A 14385-nucleotide genomic window follows, 5' to 3' on the forward strand; every position below is an offset into this window, starting at 1 on the left:
GGTATTATGGCCTCTGATGTGGACGACCTTCACATTCCCAGTACCTGTGTTACAGTCAAAGGAATAGTCAGCACTGTGGCCACATGCTGGTGGATGTTCCACTTAATATGTACCCCTTGACGTGGGTCACATTCTTATTGGTCTGATTATAGGGTGTGATGTCCACATTATACTTGGGTTGTGTCTTTGTTTTCCTGACTTAACAAATCCCCCCATGTTTTCTTGTCATTGCAGGTGTTGTCATGGCTGTGTAAGCAATTTTTGGTATGTGTTGATAGTGTCTGTATTATAGTAATATCACAGGTGGCATCAATGATTTCCCACAATCTGTAAGACTTCAGACAATTGTTTGGATTTCCCACAATCTGTAAGACTTCAGGCAGCTGTTTGGACACAGAATGTGTATGTCATCTGTGAATGCCATCATTTAAATAATGGACAGGAAAGGGTCTAGCAAGCAGCACTGATATATGGACCTGATCACTGGACTTGATATCTAGGTCACTTCACATATTTCAACATAGTGAAATGCCACATATGTGATACACTGGTCTTCCTACTTGGTAATATAGCTGTTTATGGCCATATATGACAGTGTTGATAGAATACCTCAGTGTGGATTTGTGTCAAATGCCTTGACCTGGTCAAGTTCCACAAGATGATACTGTTGTCATCATACAGTGCTGTCAATGACCTCATTGAAGACATCTGTCTGATGTAACAGATATGATTTAGCATGAACAACTCACACAGGTCTGTTGCACACAGCTGGAATATTGCTAGTGTCCATTTAGAAGAGATCCATTATGAACTGTTGGTCTACCTCACAAATGAGGAGAGTCAGGATGTCTCTATATATGCATGCATCTGGTGCTGTCCAACCAACTCAGATGGATGTGTGTTTATGTACACCATTCTACAGGAACATAGCCCATGTGGAGGGTGTGTTGAAGTGTGTATTCAGTAGTATCAGGAAGGGGTATGTCTTGAGTCATGCCATAGGTGATCTGTGATGTTGTCAAGCCTAGTGATTCCATGTGACAGGCCTGGATGAAGGAAAGACAGTGCATACTGCCTATCCTGATCTGGCCTAGGGTTTTGACTCATTCCTCCATACAGGTATCATTGACAAACCCTCCCAGCTAGGGATTATTCTTTACATCACTAGATGAGTAACCAGTTGGCTCACCAAGAGAACACATACTGTGAAAGCTGGTGAATCATCTTATACCAATATAGTTATCACCACTAGAAAACCCCGGGGATCTCTTCTTGTCCCTTCACTGTTCAGGCTCTATTTCTTGACAGTTTAGGCTAAAGTGTATTGCCTTTGGCTTACCAAGATTGCTGAGTTTTGCATATTGGGTGCAATCATTAAGTCCATCAATAATGATAACATAGTACAGGAGGAGGGAACACAGACAAATGATTGGTGACAAAGGCACACAATCTACAAATAAATGCAGACGTGTCTTTTTTATATGATTATCTGAAAAGTGGAATTCCATATTAATCATAGCATTGACAGAAGTCCTGCTATGCTGAAATCCAATGATGCAAGGAGTGGGAACATATGTTGATAGAAATCTGAACTTGACCACAAAGCATCCACACTAGAATTGAAAGCCTATGTTCTGCACATCATAAGTCATGCCATCATACTGAGATCTTAGGATTGTATGACAACATTGTAATCAAACCTCATCTAATAGAGTATAATGCATTATTTTACATGTACCTCTCCAGACACATGCAACAGTTGGAGAGATCACAGGGTTTTCTCATCAAGAAAACACAGGGCCTACAAACCATACCAGGATGTATGTGGATAGATTAAAAGCCATGGTCACTGTGATCTGTTTTGCATAGGATAAGGTCACATCTGCCTGGCCTTCAGGCCAGTCTCTGACCCTGCCTAGGTGGGAGTACTGCATATCCACAAATCTGATAGAGCTGATGACATCAGTGTCTGTTGAGGATAATATGTTAAACACAGTGTCCCATATGCTGATGTAAAAGGCTCTCTGTAATGTCAAGCAACAGTGCACACACACCATCCCACACACACACACAGTTGACTTTCCTGAGAATAGTACCCCTACCTTTCTAAGTACACAGGATACAGAACACAATACTTGACATAAACACCATGGCACAAGTATGACTTTTACAAGAGTGCAGGTCACCTTTTTGTAGATGTCGGGAGGCCTACATGAAATGGATGTGTAGGCATGTGCAAGGATAAAATACTGCCGATTAATGGCATTGGAGCAGTAACTTTGGGATGCCCACTTCTGGCATTCTGTCTAGACACACACACACACACACACACACACACACACATACACACACACACACACACACACACACACACACACACACACACACACACACACACACACACACACACACACACACACACACACACACACACACACACACACACACTTGACATCACTGAGAACAGAACCCCTACATAAGTATACAGACTACAGAATATAGTACTTTATGCAAGCCCAACAGCACAAGTCTGACTTTTACAAGAGTGCAGGTCCACCTATAGTAGATGACATCAGCAGGCCATGTGGATAAGGAAATGTTGGGAGGCCTGCATAAGTTCATAGGTTCATAGGAGGCTGCTAGTCTAATTGCCCTAGGTTGTTTTCAAGCCTAGCTGTGTAAAAATTCAAGTAACCTTGTTGACCATAGTTAAATGGTCATTGTTAGCAGAACACAACACAAATTGTCCCTGCCCATGGGAGATATAGGTGCCACCCCAGAGGTAACTTTACAATCTCCCAACCAATTGTCAAAGTTGCACTTGAATGGGGTCATTGAGGAGCACTGCTTCACATACAGTGGGAGCATATTACAGAGGAGTGTCAATCACTGGGGGACATATCTGTCTCCCCAGCATGTTCAGTTTATGTCATAGGCTAGATTGAGAACTCTGGAGCAAGTTATTCTTGTGCCATTTGATTTGTAGATGTCCACCATTTGTAGTAGGGCAGGGTCTGAGACTGCTCTGTACACCAGGCATAGGTCGCCTCTCAGCAGCCTGTATTATAATGAGCACAGTGACAGTTCTTTCAGTCTTTCCATGTATGTCATGTTTGGAGGCCCTGGATTCTCTTAGTGACAAACCTCTGTGTTTTCTCCAATTGCTGCAGGTGTCTGGTGAGGTACAGACAGAAGGGAGCATTGTACTCAATTAGTGTTCTGATAAGAGTAGAGTACAAAGAACTTTTACCTCCCTGGTCTTGGATGTGATGTCAATATGTAGAGGTCTGCAATGCATAATATGTACATCACCACTATGGACACATAGTGATGAAAGTGTAGATTGCTATCAACATGTGTTCCCAAGTCTCACAACACTGTGTGTGAGCTTAAAGGGTTGATATACATATCATAATTAGCAGGGGTACTTCACTGCCAAAGGAGACAGTGAGGCATTGTTTGCTTTAAGATTCAGTCCATGAGCACCAGTCATTTGTCTGTGTCATCCCCATCTGTAATATGTTACCATCATCGGGGGCCTCTATATGAGTGCATCCAGTTAACAGTCATCTGTAGACTTGGCAAACCACAGTCCGTCTGCCATTGCATGTGCTTCAGGGAAGTAGTTTCCAAACAGTTGGGGACACAGCACAGATTCTTGTGGTATTTCACTGGTAAGTGGTTAGAGGTAGAGGTGCAGTCCCCAACTGTGAGAATGTCTATTCTGTTGGTGAGCCAGTTGGCTGTCCATCTAGTATTGTATGTCTTAATGCTCAGATGGGAGATCTTCACTATGAGACATGAATGGGGGATAGGGTCAAAGGCCTTGCATAACTCAACATAGGTGGTATGTCCTGTTATCCCTCAGGTCAATTGTGTTGAAGGTCACCTATGTCTCTGTGGATAATGTCCATGCTGATTCCTTCCCTAGCTTTGCAGATGGGGATTTGTAGGCTTATGGGTCAATAGTTGTAATTCTGCATGTTTCCAGATTTATGTGCATTGCGTATCACACAACATTTGATTTTACATTCTGTAGTGTAGGTAATATATGTGTGGAAAAAGTACTGAGACACCAGGGTTGCAGTGCTTGGGGGCAGGGACGTCAGGAGGCATATGCACTGTACTGATTTCAGTACAACTTTTGTAGAAGGGGGGTAGCTTTTTGAAAAAAAAAAAAAACGTATGTATTTAAAGGGTGTTGGCTCCTTTAAGGAGCATACCAGCCAGTCAGAAGTGAGCTCACATCATGTCCGGCTGGCTGCTAGCAGGAAACAATCTGAACTTGGAAGGCAAGCAATGGAGTCGCGAGCGGGAAACTGGAAGGCAAGGGGAAGCAAGGGCGTTCAGATTATTATCAGAAGGCAAGGACGTTCACATTGAAGGAAGGGAAGGTAACGTTTTTAAAGTAAGTGCATTTGGAAGGGTGCGTGTGTGTCATTTTGAAGTAAGTGCATTTGGAAGGGTGTGTGTGTCATTTTGAAGTAAGTGCATTTGGAAGGGTGTGTGTGTCATTTTGAAGTAAGTGCATTTGGAAGGGTGTGTGTGTCATTTTGAAGTAAGTGCATTTGGAAGGGTGTGTGTGTCATTTTGAAGGAAGGGTGTGTGTGTCATTTTGAAGTAAGGGTGTGTGTGTGTGTGTGTGTAAATGCCCCCGCATACTACACCTGCTGGCTATAGGTATTCAGGCTCAAACCCTGTACCTTTGCTTCAGGGTAAGAACAGCCCAAAATCCCTAAGCACCACCATTTCTGAACTTTGTTCAGATTTGCTTTTCTAATGGTTGTGAGCTATGGTGAGAACTGAAGTTGCATTTCTCCCATTATTGTTTTTGATGTTTGCCCAGGTTTTTTGTGCTAAGGTGTGACGTGAGAACTGAATTTGTATTCCCTCATTATTGGCTTTGTTTGTTCAGGTTTTTTGTGTTAAAAGGTTGAGAGCTATCTAAATGATAGCCATTAAGTTTGTCTTCCGATTTTTCAAACTGCTGATTTAGCATAGTGGTATGTTGCACTGATTATAGCGCATATGGTTCTGGGTTCAAGACATGCAAGGTGATAACACGGCATTTTATTCCAGCAACTTTTCAAAATTATACAAGCAATGTTTAAAATGTGTCCCTGTTTTTTGGGCTTTTGTCCCCCCCCCCAAATAAATATTGGCTTTTTCCAGATTTCTTGTGCTGCAAAGTTCAGAGATACAGCTGAGTGTCAACATTTTACAAGGAGCTGAGAGCTGCAGGGGATCTTAAGTTTAGTACTACTTATGCAGAGTCTGCTTGTACTATTAATAGCACAACAGGTAGTGTACTTGCTTTTGATGCAGAAGGCTGTGGGTTCTTCTCCCACAGTAGGTAGATGCATTGCTGATACTGTACTGTGTTGTAAAGGGGGGTGGATGCTGTAGTCCATTTTGGCGAAGATATCTAGTATTAACTATGAACCTTATCAGTTTGCCATCCATTCCCTATTGCAATATTACTAGTGTATCATTGTTTTTAATGCAACATAGGCAATTTATTCCTCAAGGGCAGCAGGCACATTATTTGTAGATGAAGCCATGCCATATAAAGTTGTTTGCTAGCAGCAGCCTCTTCATTAGTTACAGATTTCTCTAATGTGGAGTTATGTAGATGGCTTTTACTAGTTCAGAGATTGTGCATATTTACTTATACTGGTGGACTGTAGAAGTTTGAGTAGACTTTTATGATGGAAGGTGTATCAAAAAGCACGTGTATGTGCAAGGGGCCTATGATTTGAAAACAGCCCAAAGTTAATCTTTATCTGCCACTGGCAAAATGTATTTTCTTTGAATGTGGGTTTCAATGCTGTTTCAATTAATGTGAGTTTCAAGGGCAGAGAAGTTTTAATGCTAAGTCTAGTTTCATTGTGAAACTGCATTGCTTTGTTTAGCAGATATTTATTGGTGTTCCTGCTGTAAAATGCAAAATAAAACTTTTTCTGTCAAATCATTTAGGAATGAAGTCACTAAATAATGACCGATGTTAAGTTTCAGACGTCATAATCTTCAGAAAAATGCATGGTAAAGCAAGACCTGATATTCTAGCAACTGTCTTAAGTTTATACAAGGTCAATTTTTAGTACTGTTTGTATGTTCCCCCAATATATTTGGCCTTGTCCAGATTTCCTGCATTAAGAGGTTGAGAGGTATGTGCAAATAAATCACTTTATAGAATTAGGAATATCCAAACCTCTCAACTGCCCCCAATTTTGGCTCAAAATGTTGCTCTCCCCTAATAATCTCTCTGCAAAATAGCAATTTTGGAAGAAAACGTGGAGGGTTTACTTTACTTTTATAAATAACTGTAATTATCAGAGTTATACATTACTTTTATTTCAGAAATGCATGTAGATTCTCTAATTTTGTCAGCTGCTCTAAGTTAACTGTGCTCATATTAAAATGGTGTCCCTTCTTTGACAGATTCCCAGCTGTATTGTCTGGCAATTTTATATTTTTGCATCATATTTTTGGTCCGTTTTTCATAAAATTGCGGTTTTCTGGCAAATTAGTGGCAAATTGTTAAAGACTGAAGTTAGAAAATAATGGCAGACATTAGAGTTTCAGATTTCATACCTTTCAGAAAATTTGTACTGGGGGGCGTGACCAAGGATGAACACAGGATAGCAGCAGATTTCTTCAGCTCCACCAATTTCATTACACTGACAGGAATTAATTACTTAAAAAATTAATTTTTGAAGTAATTTTCTTTCTAAATATGTTTGTTTTGTATAGTTCTTGAACTATATCTAAAAAAGAAAGGGAATTTTAACAATATTCCTGTCAGAAATCACTTTGGAAATTTTCCTGTCAGTTTATCAGTCTGAAATGAGTTCCAGTAAGACAAATTCTCAAGACTCCAGCATCAAGAAAGAACTTCAGTCTCTGATAACTATAATCCAGCAACTTACTGCTAAGATGGATAAAATGGATACTAAAATAGACACCTTCATAGAAAAACTACAAAACAAATAGACTTGTTACATATAGACCTGCAACAACAGAAGATCCAGATGACAGGCATAGAAGAAGCTGTGAATGACATGGAAAATAGAATCCAAGAAGAGGAAATCAACATTGAGTTTCTGCTGAAACAAAATACACATTTACAAACAAAGCTGGATGACCTGGAAAATAGATCTAGGCGCAATAACATTAGGATTTTTGGACTGCCAGAAAATATTGAAGGTAACAATATTACTTCTTTTTAACAACATGGCTCCCTAAAACTTTAGACTTACCAGAAGCATTCTCTTTTGGTATCGAAAGAGCACATAGATCTATAGCTAATACTAACTCTAACAAAAACTATCCTAGATCAGTTATAGTTAGATTTCTATCATCTTTTGATAAAGAGATGGTTCTTAAATCTGCTTGGGCTAAAGCTCCTGTTAAGATTAATGAGACAACTGTGCGTTTTGACAATGACTATTCTTCCATGGTAATAGCTAAAAGAAAAGTTTTTCTGCCACTAATAAGGGAGCTTAAAAAAGCACAGTTTAAAACATACCTTCTGTTTCTTGCCAAGCTTAAAATCTTCCTTCCTGATGGTCTTAAAATTTTTGATGACTTAGACTCTGCTTTACTGTTTATCAAAAAAAATAAGATTTTGGATAAAATAGAGGAAATGGAATGGGCTAGTCCTTCATTAAAGAGACTGGCAACTGAAACTTCGTGGAAGACTTCAGAGAAGAAGAAGAAGAGACTAAAAAACAAATGATTTGTTCTATGTTTTTTTTTCCTCTCATCATTTTATTTAATTATTAATCTTTTTAAATATAGTTCCTGCATTTCCAGAAAGCCATAAATATTCTGAAAAAGATTTAATCGAAGTTATTCTCTGTGTGCAAAGAAATGTTTTGTTTCATAACCAGTCAAAATATCTGAAGAACTAATAACAAGCTATGATTCAATTTGTTTCTCTTTCTGAAAAAGAGAAGTAAGGTCAGTAATTTGATACATTTTTTTCTTTATCTTTTTTTTTTCTTCTCCTTTTCTTCTTTTCTTTGTTTAAACAATGACATTCTATTTAGATTATGTAGTGGGTAAAGGGTGGGGGAGGGCAGGGAGAGAAGAGTAATGAAAATATGATTAATAGAATAATAACATATTTATTCCTTGTAAAAAGTTTATCCCTGGGATTCATGAACCTTGCGCCAGGCGCCCGCATAGCGTCGGCATTATAAAGCCAAATATGGCCACCGAGCGATTCAGGTATGAACCAATCCCACGTGCACTACCGGCATGCGCCGGACCTGCGCCGCCCCCGGCGTAGGTATGCTAAACACACTGTGTGCGGTATTGCACCATGCAAATGAAGGCAAATATCGATCCACGAAGTGGCGCAGGCGTAGCGTAAGGGCACGGAAATGTAAACCAAGAAAAATGGTTTACATTTACCCAAACATGACCAAGGAGTAATGGAAGGCTGTCAACGTCAGGTATCATACAGGTGCAATATGCCAATGGCGAAAGGCACCGAGAATGTCCAAAGAAAACATGCACAAAATGTAAATAATGACATAAATGTTATGTACGCAGAAACCACAGCAGAACCCCCGGATATGTGCACAGAAGGTGCAAAACAATGAAATAATATGACAAATGTCCTAAAAGAGCAGTATAATACACATCAGCTGCACAGCCACCACACACCATAGTATGTATGGAAAGCCTCAACCCCAGCGCAAGGGTTGTCAAGGAGTGGCGGCAGTGTTCGGCGCCGTAACCATGTATTAGCAGTCAATGCCATGCAAATGAGGCAGATAATAGTGAATCGCCAAACCGGCGCCGGTGTAAGGATGGAGCAAACGGCGCAGCGGTAGTATACCGAGGAGTGGCCTACACGGAATACATGTCAATTGCAGAGGGGTGTGCCACTGTATGAAGAAGCACATTGGAGGCCAGCAAACATGGGCTGTACAATGCACATCACAGCAGCAGGACCGGCGTGTGAGGAAATAGATGCGCTGAGAGTACATAATGAGCGCACAGATGCATGTGCACGAGGATGACTACGTTCCCCAACCCAGTCATGTGACGGCCTCCCCGTCAACAACCACGGATATAGGAAGGTAATGCGGAGAATATGAGGAAATGCGGAAGCAGTGTAATTAGAGCCGTAATGAGCAATCAACACCAATCAATCCAGGAAGGGCAAACGGCGGCAGCTGACAACTCTGCATGCAGACTCCCAAACGGGAAAGGGAGGCATAGGAATGCAAAGATAGTAGGGGATGTAGTAGAAATGCAAAGAGCAAAGAACCGAAATAGCACAGCCAAGTACAGAGGTAGCATAACGGCGGCAGACAAAATGCATCATATGCCATGTGCCTGCAGGATGCACTGCAGGCAATAGTAGGTGCAACGTGCAGAAACAGTAATGTAAGATGCAAAGCTAAGCCAATGCAGGCAACTGTAATGTAACACTAAAGGCAATACTGTTGCAGTTGCAACGGTAAAACACTGAAGATAATCCACAGATACGGCTGCACAGACACACCCAATGACATCACCGGGTATACAGCACAACAGTATAAAGTGTGAATGCACACAACACACAGCGCGATTTCCCAAACGCCACACCGTAGGGTGTAAACACACGGGGAACTTTTAATATGTATATGTTGGGTGCCGCCGTGGCTGTGATGCATAGGTATGTGTCAGAGACAGAAAGAGTTGCGGAGGAGGGTGCAGACAACTACCGTAGGCCTCATAGGAGAAGGAGAGTGTTCAGACCAAGGGTGACCTACCAGGGGCTGCAAGACCTGGAGATAGTAGAGCGCTACAGGGTGGACAGGGACGCATTACAGCAAATAGTAGAGCTGTGCCGGCCACGCCTGAGAACAAGAGACAACAGAGGGGAGCCCATCCCAGTGGACACAAAGGTATGTGTGAGCTTGCGAATACTGGCTACAGGTACCTTTCAAAGGCCAACCGGGGATATAATGGGCATCTCACAGGCATCAGCATCCAGGGTACTACACCAGTTCCTGGATGCCATGTTACGACATGCCCATGAGTATATAAACTTCCCCAGATCTCAGGAGGAGTTGGCTAGCAATATGCGCCACTTCCACCGTGTGGCACAATACCCGGAGGTACTGAGTGCGATAGACTGTATGCACATAGAAATCAAGTCACTGCCCGGGGAGCAGGGTAGACGCTACATAAACTGCAAGGGATACCCCTCCATCAATTGCCAGGTCGTGTGCAATGCGCAGGGCATTATTATGGATGTGTGTGCTGGCAGCCCTGGAAGCTACCACGACTCCCATATCTGGCATGCCTCACAGCTGTATCAGGTATTTGCCAGGGGGGACATCACACAAGGTCACCTTGTGGGGGATGCTGGCTATGCACTGGAGCCGTGGATGATGACACCCATCAGAAATGCACACACACACATGCAAGAACGCCATAATGAGGCACACGCACAAACCAGAATAATCATAGAGCGTGTGTTTGGGATGTTGAAATCACGGTTCCGGTGCTTGGATACATCCGTGGAGCCTTGCAGTACTCTCCAGGCACATGTGCCCACATATTCATAGTATGTTGTATGCTACACAATATGATTCTGCGGAAACAGCTGCTGCAGGGACATAATGGTGTAGGGCCACCAAGCCCGCCACAACTGCCAAGGCAAGCACAGGCACAGGGCGTTCAGCGCCATGAACACACTGTGCCAGCCCCAGTAGGTAGACGGAGGCGTACCCAATATGCCTATGCCTTGGCAAAGAGGGAACGTATAGCACATACTCTGACAGCGTAGGCCCCATGGACTGACACCTCCCTACCTGCACACACAGTGAAATGGACGCCACACAAACATGTCTGCCCGTAATGTGTACCGTATGGGCGGACGTATGTGTGACTCCAACATAGGCACCACCCAAACACTGCACACCCAATAGCCAGCGGAGCATGGAACACTAACACCTCAACCACACGCCGGTCCTACAGCAGACGGCGTAGCCGTATGCTGCCACCTTCGGCGCAAGTTGACCACATATGTACTTATGTGCATACACAGATACGGAGATAGATATCATCACACACGTAGATATATATGTACACATACACAGATATAAGGTACAACAGGTAAATATGGAATCCCAGGGATGCAAGTTTACAGAGAAGTAAGAGGCGAAATCTCCACATAGTAAACATAGTGAACGACAACCCGATCATCCGGGAGGGTGGGCAGAGCAGGGAACGCCAGCCATGGAAATGTCAACCTGCATCAATGCATATCCGCGGGTCAGGATGATTGCCAGGCCACGGTACAGTAACGGGATATGTGCGTGTCATATTCATAGGATATGGATGCGGAGGTACACACCGCCGCCGGCGATGCGGTCAACGTAGGTACTGTGTGAAACCGTCGGTGCGAAAGTGGCAATCATACCTCTCAAGTGTACGTTATTATGAGGAACGTACCTCATTTGGGGTCTAAAACAGTTCATGTTCCTCGAAGTTCCTCAAAGTTCCACATTGAAATAGTCTGTCACACATTCATTGTTAGGAATTTATTGAAATGAAATCCTGGTAAATAGAAATTAATCATATTAATTCATTAAAGGTTCTTCTTTATAAGTAAATCAGCATATTTTAACCATCCTATGACCTTCTTAGCTGAAGTTGTTAGTAAGCCATTAGTATGTGTTCCACATTTTGCCCATTTGTCCCATATTATGAAGGTGTGTGTTCCTCATTTTGGAAATGGAAGGTTGACAGCTATGGCGGCAATATGTGTATGTGTGAGGTGAGGTTGTCGTGTGTTCCGCTGTGTGTGTGTAATGTGTGTGCCACTGTAAAATGTGTATGTAGGTGACATGTCACAGGCGGAGAGGAATAACATGCGTAGGCATACAGTACAGGAAACATAGGCGTATGTACAGCAGTACCCACAAAGTAGTAGTGACAGCTCCTCAGTGGCTAGGCGCGTGGCGACGTAAAACGATGCAAAGCGGAAATGTCCCAGAATGTACCACAGGACCATAGCCAACAGGAGATTCAAAGGACGCATGTACAAACCATGACCGTATGTATGGCGGCCATATGGTAGACTCAACACGATACGTCGGCAACGTTACACAGCATCAGGCATGTATGGCGAAAATACGCATGTGCTATCCTGGCAACGATCGTGGCCACCTACCGTCCCGTAAATACCGCTGTGTGTTCCACGACTGTTAAGTAAGCAAGCGCCACGAATAGGAGGCAACCGGTAGCATACAGGCCGTCCCAAGTACAGGACCACAATCACCGTAACTATCAGTGACAAAATGCCAATGGATAGTAGGCACGTATGAACAACCGCAGATATATAACCGATGTGAAGGAGGAATACGTGCAGGAAGCACACATGCAGGCGATACCGACACCACACGACATCAACAAAACAAACAGTCCCAGAACAACAGACAGGTAACCTGCAGCTCCCCAAGCAGGGATGGAGCACACACACAAGCATATCGTGTATGTATAAATGCAAGACCCACACCCCATCACCCACATCCGCAGATATACCCCATCGCACATATCAAAGGGATACCAGCCGAAACCGTAGCAAAAACATACAGGCAGTCAATGACAGTGGCATACCCGCAACAAGCCGCGTGGGAAACACTAGCAGCAGCTGATGCATCCCTGCATCCGTCGTGTACAGGAATATAACAGCTATGTTACACATCTGAATGCACAACGCCATCGACAGACGCCGCCTGGACACGGACACCCACATGTCGAACAAAATACCATACCCAACACACACAATCCATGGCTAACACCACAGCGAAATGTACCTGACACCACACATAGCGGATGCAGTCACACAAACATGATACAATACATACCATCCCCACTAAGGTATTGCAAATAACCAACGCCCACACGAGGAATGAACCATGGCCTAGTTCCGACGCGTAACGTACGAATGGAGGAGGATCACCGGTGATATGCGCATAAGTACACACCGAGGAACAGCTATTGGCGTGATGAACCCACATGCCTCAGGTAACGACGAATATAAGGAAGACTCCCTGGATATTCAAACCGTATGTTCATACCGAACAAATAGTGAAGACAAAACAAGGAGTATCAAGCAAGTATTGACGAATACAGAACCAAAGGCCAGAAAGGTATGTCGAACCCACGAGATGTACTGGTGTGTAACGCATGATACGTATGACGAATCTGCACTGTATGTGAATGGTGTGTGTAAGTGAAGATACCTGTCCATCAGGCAGAGAGTGGTGAAAGGTGGTTATGTAATGCTAAGCCGCGGAGCATACAAACAACTGTGGACAACGTGTGCACAGCAGTGGGACAACATGTACACAGCCAGGATAACCCAAGGTCCGCCATAGGGATTTCAAACACAGAACAATGCCACCACCCACGCTGATGCTGGCAGTGGATATCCAACAATGAAGTGCCACAGCAGGGGATAGGAAAGGTATGTATAGTGTCACAGCACACATGTGTATGGGCATATACCGTCGATGTCATATGGAATGTGCGCACGACGTGCACATATGCCTCGCAGTAGGGGTGACCATGTCAATTATGTGTAATGCAAAGCTGTCATGATGGATATGTTCAGAAATCATATACAGTATCACAGGCATAGCATGCATGATGGAGGGATGGCCTAATGTTATGTACATAAACAGGATATGTATGGCCTGCACATATGGGACAGAGTAGTAGCAGAATAGGTACCCGAAATGGAGGGAACAGCAAGTAACCGTGTCCAAGCATTCTGTAGCAGGTGCAATGTGTGCAACAATGATGTCCGGCAGGGCCGTGTGTAAACACATGTGCAATGTACACAGTAGTGTCACCCCCCCCACAGTAGTGTCCACTGAACAGCAGAGGTGGATGTCAACTGTATGTCTATACAGTACTTCCGCTGTGGTGGTACCATGGGTCTGTGTCACCCTACCAGAAAGGGAGCTATCACATGACCAGTGACACAGTGTGTCCCTGTGGGATGTGCACAGGACCTATGTCCCACAGCACGGTGTGTGTCCAGTCTGCGGAGGTCACACAGACGCCCAGGCTGAGCAATGTGGCATGTGTGCACACATGCAGGAGTGCTCCATTCACCCTGCCCACTGCAAACGCCATGTAGGAGTACTACATGCATCAGTAATGTGGAGAACATGGCCCATGCCAGAGTAGATGCCACCCCTGTGTTAGTGGTATGCAGGTGAGTACAGATGTGTTTCACGACTGTCATTTGCATATGTAAACTGTCTGAGCCGGGTACACATCATGGCAAATTTTACCTTTTTAAAACTTTTAAACCCATGGGGACAATTGTTATCCATAAAAGTGTAAAAGGTTAAAAACCCAAAA

Source organism: Protopterus annectens, chromosome 8.part0 (assembly GCF_019279795.1).
Source record: "Protopterus annectens isolate FY-2018-M chromosome 8.part0, PAN1.0, whole genome shotgun sequence".
NCBI lineage: Eukaryota > Metazoa > Chordata > Ceratodontiformes > Protopteridae > Protopterus > Protopterus annectens.